We start from the raw sequence: 16583 nt of genomic DNA, 5'->3' as shown, positions 1-16583 counted from the left end.
CGGGCACTTTAATTGGAACCTGAACTAGAGTACAAATGAGTGCCAAGGAAATCTGCCATGGAGTCAATCTTCATAAATCAGTGAATCCTGTCCAGGAAGATCATGGCTTGTATCCTCTTATCAAAACAGTGTAATGTCATGGTTATATTTTCCCTGGGGGCTTATTTTGTTGAGTTTCACCAGAAAAAGTCTCTGATGGGTAAATATATCTGCTTAGAAAGAAATGAGAGAGGGCAACTAGTTGACTTGGTGGATAGAACCTAGAAATGGGAGGTTCCTGGGTTCAAATCTGACTTCAGATACTTGCTAGCTTTGTGGCCCTGGACAAGTCACTTAACACCAGTTGCTGAGTCCTTATAGCTCTTCTGCATTAGAAATGATTATTAGTATTGATTCTAAGACAGAAAGTAAGATTCTTTTTAAATAGGAGGAAATAAGTGAACAGATTATAAAATATCATATGGGAGAAAACTGCAACCATTTCTTTATTTTAATTACCACAGTCTGTGTCTAAAAATAAAATTTCTCTCAAGCAATGGAAAACTGTGGAAGATATTTCAGGACAGTCAGTGCTTTCAACTTGATTCAACAAATATCAAGTGCTTACAATAGACAAAGCTTTTCTTGCTAAGAGTACACCATAAGGGATTATTAAATGCTCACTGATTGTGCTAGTTGCTATGTCAAAGAGATAACAAGCATCTCTTAAGCACTAACTATGTGCCAGCTACTTCCCCCAGCAGAATGGGCAGATGGGAACAATTTGTTCCAGCTGAAGCAGGCACTGTGGAGGACTTCACAGAAACCAAGGTCATCCAAAAAATCCCTTGCCTTTTGTCTTACCACTGGACTGGGAGAGTGAAATTGATGACTTTGTCAACCCTGCCTCACTTAAATCTAATTCACATGCAAGTCAATGTCATCGGTCCTCTTCAGAAAGGATGGATGAACAACAGCAAGAGTTAAGCAATGGAGATACAAATTCCAACAAAAAGAAAGAGAATTCCTTCTCCCAAGAAGTTGTATCCCAATGGAAGAAGACAAAACAAAAAAGGGAGCTGTGAAGATTACTGGACCCCCTCCCAGAGGCCCTGGAAGGAAGTGAAAGGGGCTGATAAGGTGGATGGGTGTTCCAGGATAAGAAGGTCTCAGACACTAAAGTAAGTCCCAGGGTGAAAAGGCAAATGTCATCTTGATGAAGTCCAGTAGCAGACCTGGAAAGGTAGCCTCACCTCAGTCTATCCAAAAATAGAGGCCCTCAGCAAGTATTCATTGGTGAGAGAAAGGGGCTGTTATAGTGAAGGGCAGTTCTAGGATGATCAGAAAGCTGAGTCCTGCTGGAAAAGTCTAGAGAGTCAAAAGCATGCCCAGGAAGGAAATGAAACTATGAGACGTGTGGAGAATAAGAAGAATAAAAAGACCTTAGCCCTGCCTTCATGGAATTTATACTCTAGTAAAGCTGAAAAGAAGTACACAAATTTAAAAGAAGGGTATATAGAGTTTAAGTTACTACAAATAACAGAAAAATTCCTTGTTCCAAGTAGTACAAAGGAAACTTCCAGAAAGGAAAAGATAATTCAGTTTAGTCTTGATAAATGTGTATTAATTGAATAGATAGAATAGTTTGTGAAAGTCATTCCAAGTAGAGGGGGCTGTGTAAGAAATCCCACAGAGATGAATAAATAACAGTTATTTGGAGATATAAGCAAGAATCTAGGTTACCTATAGAATAGAACAAATAAAAAATAGCAGTGAGATATAAATTAGAAAATCTAGTTAGTGTCAAATTATGGAAGTTCTCGATGTCAACTTGCCTCATAATTCCTAATACACTGTTTACAAGAAACTTTTTTATTTTGCCTTATTCGATAGACCAAAAGGTTGACTTAACCTTATCATTTCAATTTCTACTTGTTCTCTACTTTACCACTCCCCATAACTAATTTATATCCCCAATCCAATCTCTTTTCCTTCATTGTTTAATTTATTTCCTGATAATTTTTACGTAAAATTATACACTAATCCGTCATGTCACAAATTACCATTCCTGAAATTGTCTTCCTTCTTTTCTTCTCCTTTTTCTACTTCTTGTTTTCCTCCTCTTCTCTCCCTCTTACTGTGTGCCTCTGCCCCTGTCCCTGTGTCTGTCTGTCTGTCTGACTCTCTTGTTTCTCTCTCTCTTCTCCTTTTCTTCTCTCAGTCTCTCTCTCTCTCTCTCTCTCTCTCTCTCTCTCTCTCTCTCTCTCTCTCTCTCTCTCTCTCTCTCTCTCTCTCTCTCTCTCTCTCTCTCTCAGAGATCAGAAGAAGTGATACAAGGGACTCTCCAGAGATCTCTCCAAAAAACTTTGGTATTGAGAGAACTTTGGTATATAGAAGATACTGGCACAGGACCATCCAACATAATGAGCCCACATCAAAGAAGGTGCTCAGCTCTATAAGCAAAGCAGAATTTTAGGAACTCAAAAAAATAAATGTGAGCTGCACAAATTTAGAGATATCTCCATTCCAAATGTTTATATGAGCTATTTGTGCCCAACCTGTGGTAGACCCTTCTAAGTTTCATATTGGACTGGATCAGCCACAGAAACAGAATACATTGACCCCAACATAGTGATGCCATTTTGGTTCTCTTCAAGTGTAAAGGTCAACAACTAACCAATCAAGCCCTCCTCCCTCTCTCTCTCTCTTTCTGTCCCTTATTACCACTGAACCCAGCTTGAGATTCACCAAGAGAAAATTTCACAAGAAACCTATCCAATGATGCTTGTTTTTGTCTGCATCACAAAATTCCTCTCAAGTGGGAAATAATCTGGCCATTTAATAAATTTGCAATTCTTCTTGTAAAGGCTTTGTCAGTAAGACAACTTTCAACCAAGTTTTGTACTTCTACCTATTTTGTACACATTTCCTTGGTTAATGAAGTGAGAACATTCTCCTTCCTCTCTTCCTCACCTGAAAAAAAAATAACTTTCCCCACTAGCTGTTGCTGCTCCCTTTGAAGTTCCTGCAGCATCTCAGTGTTGAGTTCTTCTCGAAGAACTAACTTCCTGAACTAACATATGATCCTTTGTTTTTGATTGCAATGGGCATCTGCTTCCCCAGAGAGTGAAGCCAATAATTCCTAGCAAGTACATAGAATGCCAAGAAAATATGAAGTATCTGGACAATATTTTTCTCATCAAAATGGGTTGAATACCAAATTCAATGGGTTCTGAAACCATCAAGTACAAAGATTTGACTGTATATATCTTCTTTCCTCTTTGAACTAATGCTGATGAGAGCGAGTTCCAATTGCCATTCCCACTCCATTTCCCACTCCACTATAAAAGCTCTTCCTTGCATGCCTTTTATTGTGAGAAAATGTTGCCCCCTCTATCTCTCCTTTCCTCCTTCTCCTAATGCATTCCTCTTTCTCACCCCTTCATCTCTCATTCATTTTTTAAAGCAGCATTGGTGTTGGTGAATTGCTGTTGTCATTCTTTATTTGACACTTTGATGCAGCTCTCTCTGAAATACTGAGTATCTTGGAAATACCTCTTCCATTAAATCCTTTTTCTTTGATCCTGGAGTTCTGGCACCTCCAAAAGAAAATCCATCTAGTGTAAAGTCTGAAATGCCCTCCACTATTTAGCAGTCTAGTCATTGTTTTTCTGTTTTGTATATAAATAGTAGAATTTTTCATTTCCTTTCCTTTTATATGCTTAAGAAGTGATCTGATCTAAATCAGAAGCTTTGTTATAGCCAGCTAACAATAGGGGGAAAATGAATTTACAAGTTCTATTTGCTATTCAAAGAACTTTAGAGCTATAAAGGGCTTTTGAGCTCATCTAGTTCCAACATCCTCCTTAAACAGAAGAGGTAACTGAGGTTTAGAAAGGCAATGTGAGACAAGAATTAGTAACCAAGCCAGGACCCAGGTATCCTGGTTCTGAAGATCAGTGTACTTTCCCATTTATCATGCTGCCTCTAAAGTCCAAAGTACTCATAAAGCTAATGAGACCAAGTTACAGGAGTGGTGATACCAAGGCTGACATTCCAGTTCCATCCATTACCCTAGTACAAAATCACTGCCTTGCTTTACTGCACACAAGGGCTTGCCACATAGATTCTGTGAAAATTGGAGGCAGATTGTTATTAGACTCTTCCTAACTGGCCATTATAGCAAGAATTGCCTTGGTTCCCCATTGTTACCATTTAAAGAAGGGCTGGGAACAAATATACGGAGCATTTTTTCCCATTATTTTTCATGCAAAGTAGTTCACTTAAGAGAGATTCTCACTGGACATGGACACTTATTTTTAAACTCATCTAAACACTGTAGGAATTGGACGGTAGGGCCTGCTCTGTTTGCAAGCAAATGTACTATGGAGCAGACCAATAAAAGGCATTTTTCTTCTTCAGACACTTTTTATATTTATCATTTGATTTTTTTTTCTCCCCTACTCTTTTCTAGCTACCTCAGCTATGTATGACATTTGAGAACAAAGGAAGATTTCATCCCCACCTTTATTTGTCATGAAGTTAGAGCTCCCTCCAGTGATCTATCAGGCAACATGAGCTTGGGCAAAGCCATGTCTTCCTAGCTAAGGATAAAGCTTTGATTTAGAAATACACAAATAAATCGAAGCTTTATCCTTTCAACATTGGTTTTCTTTCTTTTTTTTTTTAAATTAAACCCAGTCAGTAAATAAGAACATATTGATTTCTGCTGACATCTTATTAACTATCCATATTTATTTTTCCTCTAATAGTATATTTGGGGTGGGGATCAATAAAAAATAAGACATGATCAAGGAATTTTCATTTTGGCAAAGAGATTAGCTACATGTATTATTATTATTTATTTGCTTTTATGATTGTGGAGAACTTTCTTTTATAGTCATTAGCAAACAAAGCTAAACCTAGTAAGTGCCCTACCATACACATCAAAGTTGTATGTTCATATATCAGAGGTTTTTTAATGGACTGAAATAACTTTCTAGATGGAAAAGAGCTACATTTCACATTCCTTCTTCCCACCAGCATCTCAGTACATTGATTGGCTTCCCCTAGCCAAAAAATGACACTATGAATATCAGTTGGGTCATATAACTAAATGGCTATAGGTAGCACCCAAAGGAATCCACTGAATAATTCATGAAACTAAAAACCTGCCAACTTGATACTAAATCATTTTCAGCTACGGAAAACCAGTTATGAATCTTGTTATTTATTGGGTAGATTGCTTTATAGCTATGTTTAGCGACCTGTGGCATGAGTGCCTCTGAATGGAACTAGAGGCATCCTCCATTCTTCCCCCTGTTTGGACTTATTTCTTATTTCCTCTTCTCTATCTTCTCATTCTCTTTTTATATTCCATTTTTTCCCTCTGTCTTTTCTGGATGACCAGCATGTCAAGCATGTTATAATGGGAGATTTTACATGTTGGTTGGAGTCATTGGTGACCAACATCCCTCTCAACTTTCAAACTCCGATTCTAATCTCTTGAACTTCTCCAGAATCATATTGTTTTAGAACTGGGCAATCCATTTGGTTTTAACTAAACCATCACTGACTCTTGATTTTCCAGAACAAGAAACTGAGGCCTAGAAACAGTAAGAATTTTATATAATGGTAGGACTTTCAGGGGAAGGACTTTTGTCTGTTTATGCTCACCACCTAGCACAGTGCCTGGGACAAAGTAGGTACTTAATTACCGGTGCCTTCCTCGGGCCCAGTCTCCCATTCCAAGTATCCAGTCCTCTGGGGCCATAGAGAGGCCATGAGTTGACTAGTGAAGAGTTCTAGATCTCCTAGAATCCTGGATGTGATCAGCAGAACTCTAGCTAACCCATGACTAAAACATGTATCAGGTCTCTCTAATCTGTAATATCCCCTGAGAAGTAAAAGCCTCCAATGTAACTAATTATAAAGTCAAGGAGAGCTGGGTATATCTACTTACAGAATCATAGCTCATCAATCCCAGGAATCATGACATCTTTTGTTGTTTGGTAATTTTTCAGTCCTGTCTGATTCTTCAAGACCCCAAGTTGGGTTTTCTTGGCAAAGATACTGGGGAGGTTTGCCATTTCCATCTCCAGCTCATTTTATAGATGAAGAAACTGAGGCAAACAGGGTTAAGTGACTTATACAAGGGCACATTTGAACTCAGAAAAATGAGTCTTCTTGCCTCCAGGCCCGGCACTCTCTCCACCGTGTCCCCTAGCTACATCAATGTCTACATCTATTCCATTACAAAATACAATAAGACAGTATGATCTTTAATGATGCCGATTTATAATCAATATCAAAAATATTTGGTATATCAGAAGATACATCTGTTGCCTTCCATTTAAGAGGACAACTTTGTGGCTACTGAAGACACTCCATCTCCTGATTGTATACCCTTTCTATTGGCTATGCTTCTTCTTCCTCTTCCTCCTGTCTACCTTCTGGTTTCTTTGGCTTCCTTCAAGAACACAGCAAATGCCATATTAGCAGTGCAAATTCAACCTGTTCAAAACTGAACTCATTGTCTTTCCTCTTATACCACAGCTTCTGTAAACTTCCAGATACCCCGATGTTCCGCTCTGGAGTCATGTTCATTTCTTCCCTTTTCCTCACTTGCCACGTCTTATGTATGGTTTTTCCTGGCTTGGTTTTGTCTTTGTATCCTGGTGTTGAGGAAAGTGACTTGCAAATAGTAGGTGCTTAGTAAAGCCTTCTTAGATTGGAATATTAATATGTAACATAGCGTGTGAAAAAAAGCAAGAGTCTTATTAGATTCTACAGATTAGGACACAAACTAAATCCACATAGTCCTAGTGGGCAGCTAGGTAGGCTCAGTGGATTGAGAGCCCAGGCCTAGAGATGGGAGGTCCTGGGTTCAAATATGCTTCTTCCTAGCTGTGCAACCCTGGGAAAGCCACTTAACCCACATTGCCTAGACCTTACCACTGTTCTGCCTTGGAAGCAATACTCAGTATTGATGTTAACATTCTTTCCTATTTTTGTTAAAAAAAAAGGAAAAACTAAGAAAAAGAGTCCCAGAAAAAATCACTATCAAGGAAAAAAGTCCTACTTCTAACCTCTAAAAAATTAGAAGTAAAGAGGTTCAGGTAATCCACAAAGTAGTACTTTAAAAGCAACTGGATAATGCAATTATATGAGGCCTTTTCTGTCTTGAAATCAAAATCGTTAATGGATAAATGTGTATAAATAACATATATAGATGTATATATGAACATTGTACATATATGCATATATAAACTTGTATTTTATATGTATTATGTGTTCAGCAAAGGTTTTCTTATTCAAACATATGTTGCTGTTCAATCATTTCATTCATGTTCAACTCTTTGGGATTCAATTTAGGGTTTTGTTTTGTTTTTTACAAAGATGCTGGAGTGATCTGCCCTTTCCTCCTCCAGCTCATTTTACAGATAAGGCACTAAAGCAAACAGGGTTAAGTGACATACTCAAGTTCACACACAGCTAGTAAGTTTCTGGGATTGAATTTGAACTCAGATCCTCTGGGCTCCCACCCTGGTGCTCTATCCACTGAACCATCTAGTTGCCTATTCACACAGATGTATATATGAACATATACATGCATGTGTGTGAATAAGAAATGTCTGCTAAATACAGAGGAAAAAATAGTTTTTACAATGCTTTAGAGCACCAAGATGCTAAAGCAAATTTCAATCCCATTGCCAAGTCACTTAGCCATTCTGAACCTTAGTTTCTTCAACTATTAAATAGGGTTATTCATATTTGCACTACCCATGTCACACGGTTCCTATCAAGTTGTCTTGTGAACCTTAAAGTGTCATATAAACATTGGTTATTTGTTATTCTCAATTAAAATCTCCCACAGAGTTTGACACTGAAAGAACTAACTAGACCAAGAGAAATCACAGCAACCTTTATGCTGAATACAGATGTACGGTAGTAAAGGCAGTGTGCTTTAGTGGACACAGTGTTAGCCTTAGAGTCTGAAAGACTTTGTTTTAAATCCTGTTTCTAATGCTCATTCGCTTCATGACCAATGGTGACTTGTCTTTCTGAGCCTCAGTTTCCTAATCTGAAAAGTGGAGATAAAAATAATTGCTTTTATTAAGAGACAGTGAAATATGGTATATAAAGGGTTCCATAAAATTTAAAGCTAGGTAAATGTCAGCAAATAAAACTATATCAGTAAGTCAGTGTGGAGTATATGATAGAGAACTGGCCTCAGAGCCAGGACAAACTGAACTGAATTCCCTACTCTAACATCCTGACTGTGTGACCTTGGACAAGTCACTTGACCCTTCAATGCTTAGGCAGCTCTCTAGGACTAAACTTTGCAAAGAAGTTTCCAAATATCATTGGTACAAAGAGTTTCCTTGTCACAGAAGCTCTTATATCAACAATAACATAGGACCAGTCCCAACCCCATAAATATCAATTATTATTATATTAATATAATATTTAGCAAAAGTTGTTCATCTCAGCAGCTGAGGATATTTTAATGGAGTCTACCCCTTCTAAGTCAAATGCAAAAATTTTGGGCCTGACAACTGAGGGAGTATCCGAGTGTTCTATTGACCCTAAAGTGTTCCGTTCCATTATTCAACATATTTCCATGGAATATAAACAATGTTTAAAATATAAAAGTAATGGAAAATCTCTTATATGAAAGGGAAAAATGTATATTCTGAAGAATAAAAAAAAATTCCAGAATTAACAAACTGGTTACAATCCTAAAATGGGCTCCTGGAGTGATGGTTTGTTGTTTCAATGATACAAGTAAACAAAGGTTAGTTCCCCCATTTTTGGATATAAGATATTAAGAACATAGAAAATTATTTTGTTTCAAATGGTTTGTAAGCCACTCCTCCAAATTAATTTCTTGATCACACAAAAGAAGTACTGCAGACAGGGTGGAGACCTGAGTTTTAGTCACACCTCTACCACTCAATTAGTCGATCAACAAGTATTTTATTAAGAACTCAATTTGTGCCATGCCTCCTGCATGGAGATACAAAGATGGCAGAAACAGGAAAAGTCACTAACATAAAGGACTTTACATATTGATGAGGAAGATAACATATAAATAAATATGTACATGCATGATCCATACAGAATAAAAGAAAGTTCATCCTAGAGGGGATAACTTGAAGAACTAGAGAGACCAAGAACTAACCTAAATATTTGAACAATCTCTAGTTTTCACATCTGATAAAGGAGAACTGGACCAGACATTTCAAAGGGTTTTTAGGATCAAGTTAGATAGTATATGTGAAAGTATTTTGTAAAATATGACATTATGTACATTTGGTGTCATTAAATAGCAAAATATTGGGGACCCACAAGTCATGATTTTCAGTATATGGCTGGAATACTTCTGTTGGATTTTCTGTCATTTTCTTCACAAAGAAAGATGGCAGGAGGAGGAGGAGGAGAATCAAAAACATAATGTCAGAAAAGATGATTAGAGTACACAACTTGATGAAGCAGTGTTGCCCAACTTAATCCAATCACTGATGGGGATGATTTCTTTTAATTTCCTAAAATTGTATCATGGTTTTTCTAAAGGATCATCCAGAGAATTTAAGGCAAAAAAAACTCAGAGCAAAAAGCAATGGAAATTTTTCCATAGTTTTCCCTAAAGTTTTTTGCCTTTTCTCACAGAGGCTCATAGATTTGAACCTGAAGGTAATCTCATCCTAGACCTTCATTGAATAGAAGAGGAACCTGAGACTCATAGATTAAATGATTCATCAAGCATCATAGAGGTAGTAAATGACAGAGCTGGTATTGGAACTGGATGTCCTCTGACTCCAAATCTAACAATCTTTCCATTGCAATATCATTCTGCCTCTCCTCTTCCCCTATTGCTTCAATTTCATATTCTGCCAATTTGTGTTTATGTCAGATTGTCCCATTAGTTTGTTGGTTTCTTTAAGGTCAGGGTTTGTGATATTTTTCATTTTTATATTCCTATTGCTCAACTCAGTGCCTTGCACATAGTAGGTGTTCAATAAATATTTGTAGAATTGACTTGAATCGGTTAAAAAACTTGACAATTCTCCAGGCTAATATTAAAAGTCACAAGGCATGGTCAAATAAAAGCTTCCTATCATGGCTATTCCTCAGTTCCCTCATCCATAAAATGGGGATTAATAATGTTTTCCTCTCCTTTGTGTTTGCTGAGAGGAATAACTAACCCTGCAAGTGGTTGCAAATCAATCATTTGTAAACCTGCTGGGCTAGGGCTAAATAGGAGGAGTAGGTATTAAATGTCTGCCTTTTTCGAGGCACCAAAATATTACAAAGCCAGTCACATTTCATGGCTAATTTAAAACATCAGGGGTTCACACAAGTTGGTTATTATAATTCCTTCTGATTCCCATTTTATTTGATGATTTATACAGGCTACAGCTGTTACTATTGAACTTTACCATTTCTCTACAGCCATGAACTCTCTTTTATCAATAGATCATATTTTGGCATAATACACAAGTGTCTAAATATTCTCTTTGGGATTAGGGGCTGCTTTTTATCTAGATTGGAGAAGGGTAAACTCAGCATTGATAAGAGTCTCTGGCTATGTGTTCTTCCAAAGTGCTGTTTATTTAGCTCAGACAAGGGCTTTTATCACTCCAAATGCATGTTTTAAAAAATATAAAAACCAATAAAATCAATTTGTCAGAGAGAGACTTGCATCAAAATTGTTTTAGTATATTTAATCAAAATTTCTTCAGTATATTTAAACTCTCATGAATTAAACTAAATCTTCAGAAGCATAGTCCTCTTTTGCCTTTGGATATCAGCCTTCAGAAACAAATTATGTGAGTGCAGGAGGTTGTGTGAATGAATACATGTATGTGTTTACATGTATATGTGTTTTATCCACGTGCTCAACCACATTTCTGTCAATTATAGGAAACATTTAGGTCATGTTTGTTTAAAAAAAAACAAGTGTAGTTGTCAATATCAACCAGGAACTCTGTAGAAGAGCAATGTGGGAAATCATACTGACTTAAGAGGTGCCAGCACTCAGTTTTAATGCTGACCCTGACGCTAATTGTGAGTTCGAGCAGCTCACTTAACTACAATGAGACTCAAACTTTTCATCTATAAATCAAACGTTGCATTGGGGAGGGTGGACCACAGGCAGAAGCATTCCACTCAAACGACTTGCAAAATCACCAAATACAGACAAAATCGGCTTAAAATGTAAGTGGAGAATATTTAATAAAATGAATGAAAATTCAATGATCTGCAGATGATGTGCTTTATGATTTTCGAAGTCCAAATACAGCCTGCCCCAAAGGATTCTCTTTGAGTTGGACACCATTGCTCTGCGAGACCTTATCAGCTCTAAAATTCTGATTCTAAGTAGAAAACTGGAAACTAAAAAAATGAAATCATTGGTCTTGGAAAGCTAGAGCATGATTACAGGAGAAAGGCTTCATTTGTATGAATTTAGAAAAAATTATTCAATGATATTATGTAAAATAATATCTGCAATAAAGGTTCAATTCATTTTCCATATTAAAAGGCACTGAAACAAGTTACTTCAGAAATAGAGTGCTTAGAATAGTGACCACCACATCAATGTAATCAGTGAAATCCATTCTAAAATGTTCTGTTGAGGCAGAAAGGGAGACAAGGGGTAACAGTTTTGATGAAGACAAGTCAAAATTGACCTCTAAGGCTGCTTGCTCCATGTGGCCCCATTATTCTATATGCTGTACTTTGAAGAAGGAGGACTAGCATTGAGGGTGATCAATATGCCTGCCTGCAATTCTCTATGAATACCCATAGTGGGCATTTACCAGCTTCTTTGGAAATGAAGGTGACCTATTAATTTTTATTTCTTGGTTATACCATAATTGTAAATGGTGGTGGATAGAAAGTTGTCTTCTTGCTACTTATGTTTGAGTCATGTATTAGCTCAGAAGCTAATCTGCTCGTTTCCCTTCTCATTCCTGATAAGGAGCCAGGAAGTGAATTTAGAAAAGTTATGTGATAACAGTCAAATTTTATACAAGAAAATGCAATTTTTTTAAAAATCCCGAGCTACCAGGATATAAATAAATTTGCTTGGTGGATCAAACAGGCTAGCAGATATACAATCTGGACCTGAAATCAGAAAACCTGCATTTTAGTTCCAGATCTTTACATAATAACTGGTTTCCTTGAGCAAATAATATAACCTCTGAGCCTCAGCTTAAAGTCCACTCTACAAAGTTGCAGTAACATTGCTTCCCACAAAGGGTGTGTTAGGAGAATTGGTAGCTAAGTGGCATAGAGGATAGAGCAATGAAGTTGAATTAAATTATGTCCTCAGATACCTATTAGCAGTATGACCCTGGCAAATCATTTAAACATTGTTTGTCTCAACTTCAGCATCTGTAAAATTAGGATAATAATAGCACCTACTTCCCAGAGTTGCTATGAGGATCAAATGAGACAATAATAGAACAAAAGTGCTTAGCAAAATGCCTAGAACATAATGAGTACTATATAAATTTAGTTATTATTGTTATTATGTATAAAAGTATTTGGAATTATAAAGCACTATAAAATATGGATCATCTCTTTTGTAATAATAATTACAGTCCCATAAAAATAATGATGAATTCCTAGGATTCTTCTTCATGGGCTCTTAGTTATTTGCTGAAATGTTTTATTTTTCCTTTTTATTTTGATCATTTGAAAATATTTGTCCTTTGAAAAATCTTATGAAAATTTGGGGCAGGGGGTTTAGGTGTTTTCTTTTTCAATACAAACTCTCCACTAAATTTTGAGATCAGAGAAATACCTGATTGAGATTTGTTGCTGGGATAAATGAGACAAAAGTCAAAAAACAATCTTTTTAATCTTCTTCAACAAGTCCAACTCTCATGATTGGTATAGCAATGAAAGACAGGTTTCAGGAAGATGGAAATCAGCGTCATCATCAACATGATCACATTCAGCCCTTTCTGTGTTTGCAGAAGTGGAGCCCTGGAAATATTTTCTTTAAGTAGGAGTTATGATAAGAAATAAGACCTAAATTAGTTCCTCGTCAACAGTCACATGAGAACTGAGCTAATAAAGTCAGAAGAGACCATAGAGAATAAAATAAAGAATGACTACTTCTGGTGAAGCCCAGTTTCCCTCCATCATTGGTCACCACCATTCTTCCACACCTCCCAAAATGTGGCATATTTTCAGGTGGCCTTGATGATAATATCCTAGTGGAAGTCTTTAGCTGAGGCTCAGCCGGGGGCACTGTAAAGGGTGTTATCTTTATCCTGGCATGGAAAGATTTATTAACCACAGCTTCCTCCATGAATGGTAAGCAGGAGTAGTTAATCCTAAAAATAACTAAAGACCAACTGGAGTGGAGAAACACTGATCAATGGAAAACAGCAGAGTGATGTCCATCAGGGAGAAGGTCAAACCATGAGCAGCATTAGGACACTGTCAAATCAGAAGGCTTTATCCCTGTTCACCCGTGCCCTAACTATACATATATCTTTTGGGTTTCTCCCTCTATGAAGGTTTGGGGGTCACACATGTCCCCTACTTGTACCTGCCCCATGGGGCTCATTTTCCCCACTCTGGGGGTCTATATAGTTGTATGAGTATGAGTTTCAAGGGGAGAGGGAGTTGTTTTGTGAGGTTTTACATACTTTGGTATTTCATTAAATGTTTCAGTTAAAATAAGCACACTCTTTGGTATGCTTAGCAAAAGTAAACACTGGTGGGGGTTTGTGGAATACAGTTTGGAGAAGTAGCTTTCTAGTGAGGGGGATCCTGGCCACTAGATAGATATACTTGGTCTGGAAGCTCCGTATCCGATTCAGATGATTCTTTCATCCACTATAGCCTATAAACTAGATGCATCCTTTCTTGCTGTGTTTCCCTGGGCAATGACATCACAGTGAAAGTAAGAGGTCTATTAGTTGCTTTACATATGAGTTTGGGATAGAGACATACATTGACATGACATTTTTCCTCTTTTCCATAATAGTAAAAGAGTTCAAGTGAGCCATAATCCTAATTCCCAAACCTGCAAAGCCTGGGTATAGCTAAAGCCTAACTAGCTCATTCTCAGTGTGATTACCATATTGTAATAAAAGGAAATAGAACATCATTTCTTTGAAAACTTAGAAAGAAAGCATACTCTCAATGTGAAGTAATATGATAATGGCAGAGAGAGATAGTAATGACAGAACATATAAAATATTCATCCTTTATTCATCTTTTCTAAACTTGCTCTTTTTCTGGCTGATAGATGAGCTGGTTTTGAGGGGACATAATTAAGCATTTTGATTTAAAAAGCCTTCCCTTCCTGTGCTTGGCCAGCAGTAGCAAGAGTAAACCAAGAAAATGATAATGTTAACAAAGGAATCTAATTACATTCAAGAAGAAATGGAAGTGAGATTTACCACAGATAACTGCAAAGTACAGATAGCAAATAATCATGAGCTATCAGTACTTCTGTATGCAGGAGATGGTTAGTCTGCTCAGTTGTTTCTCAGTCAAGGCCAACTCTTCTTGCCTTCATTAGGGATTTTCTTGGCAAAGATACTGACTTGGTTTGCCATTTCCTTCTCTAGGTCATTTTATGGATGAGGATCGAAAAAGCAAATAGGGTTAAGTGACTTGCCCAGGGTCACACAGCTAGAAAGGGTCTGAAGTTGTATTTAAACTCACGATGGAGAGTCTTTCTGATTCCAAGCCATGTTCTCTATCTGCTACACTGCCTGGCTGTGGCTAGTCTATCGTTAACCTCATATTAGAGGAACCAACTGAGACCAAATGGTGATTCCAGGCCATTACAGTCTTCTTTTCACTTCAGAGATCTGATATTGACATTCTTTAAACATATGAATCCCTATATTCACCTCTAAGCTTCCTATTGTCTCCATTGTATCCCCATTATCTCTGGGAGGCAAACTCATGTAGGGCTTAACTTGGAGTCCTGATTTTGAACCCTGGTTCTGTCATTTCTCCCCCTGTTTGACCTTGGTCAAGTCACTCATCTCTCTAAGCTTAAATTTCCTCATCTCTCAAATAAGAGGTTTGGACTAAATGTCATTTAAGATCTAAAGGTATTAGATAGTGTCCTGGGCTCTGGGTGAGGAAGAATTGAGTTCAGTTTCAGACATATTTACTAACTTTATGACCCTGGAAATGTCATAATGCCTTTTTGCCTCAGTATTCTCAACTATAATCTGAAGATAATAATAGCATCTACTTCCCAGGGTTATTATGATTATGAAATAAGATAATTTTTATAAAACACTCAGCACACTAATAGATACTTAATAAGCACTTATTTTCTTTCTTCCTTCCATTTCTGACACAAGAAATGACACACACACAAACACACACACACATGCACACAGATTTGCACATGATATTATAGTGTTCAGAGACCTTTTTCAAGTAGGGCCTAACATACATAATATATAAGAGCTGACTTCTATTTTTCTTGTCTTCCTTCTCTGCTCTCTTCTTCCTTGTTTAACAATGAAGGAATTCTTTCTACTATAAAATGATTCTAGATTGGACTACAGAGAACTATGTCTCAAATAAAATCAATAAAATTAGTTAGTTGAGTAAGAAGTTGTTGACATTTCTCCTTATAACACTTCTCCAGGTCTAGACAGGGATTCAAATGTAACATGTTCCAAACCAACTTTATTATCTTTTCTTCAAAATCTATCCCTTTTTTTCTCACTTCAATATTTCTGTTAGTGGCACCAGTATTCAGACAATCTCCTGTCATGACTAGTGTTAACCAAACTCCAGTGACTTCCTCCCAAAATACAGTTGAGGTACTTTGTCTTATATTAAGTTTACTTCAATTTTCCCAGTCAATGTGTTCTCTCTTAAAATTCTTTTCCAGTTGTCTGTAGGTATTAGACTGTATATGGTGTACCCTCAGGAAAATATAACCTCTTTCTGGGAAGAGACTGTTTTGTTTTGTTTTTAATTTTTGCATCCAGTGTCTAGCACAGTGCTTTGCAAATTGTGGGAACTTAATAATGTTTATTGAAATGAATGGAATAGTTGGCTCTCTTACCTCTCAAATCCAATCTAGTCTCAAGTCTTGATAATTCTGTTTCCTTTTCATTAATCACTTCTTTCTATCCCTATTGCCATCCTGGTTTAGGCCCTTATTAGCAATCATAAGAATTATTGCAAGACTCTCTTTGACAGGACTTCCTATCTCTGCTCTCTCCTGCTGCCAATTTATGCTTCCCAACACTGCCAGACTAAACTTTTCATGCATAGCTCTTACCTGTGTCACTCCTTGATTTGAAACCACTTGAATAATTCCTGATATCTACTGACAAATGCAAATCCTTGAAAGGGGATTTAAGACATTCTATCATTTAATACCATCCATTCTCTTCACTGTTGTCTCATGCTGTTTTCAAACACACAGTCTAGACAAAATTTAACTTCACATTAGGACCAATAAACACTCTTCTTCTATTTTTCAGCCTCCATGATTCTGCTCATACTGATATTTGTGGAAAGCCTTCCAATTCCTGCCCATCTCTAAGAATTTTTCAGCCTTCACACCTCATAGATCAATTTCTTGACACATTTCA

This window comes from Monodelphis domestica, chromosome 5 (genome assembly GCF_027887165.1).
Source record: "Monodelphis domestica isolate mMonDom1 chromosome 5, mMonDom1.pri, whole genome shotgun sequence".
Taxonomy (NCBI): domain Eukaryota; kingdom Metazoa; phylum Chordata; class Mammalia; order Didelphimorphia; family Didelphidae; genus Monodelphis; species Monodelphis domestica.
The sequence above is the reverse complement of the archived record's forward strand: the minus strand, read 5'-3'. Positions refer to the sequence as shown.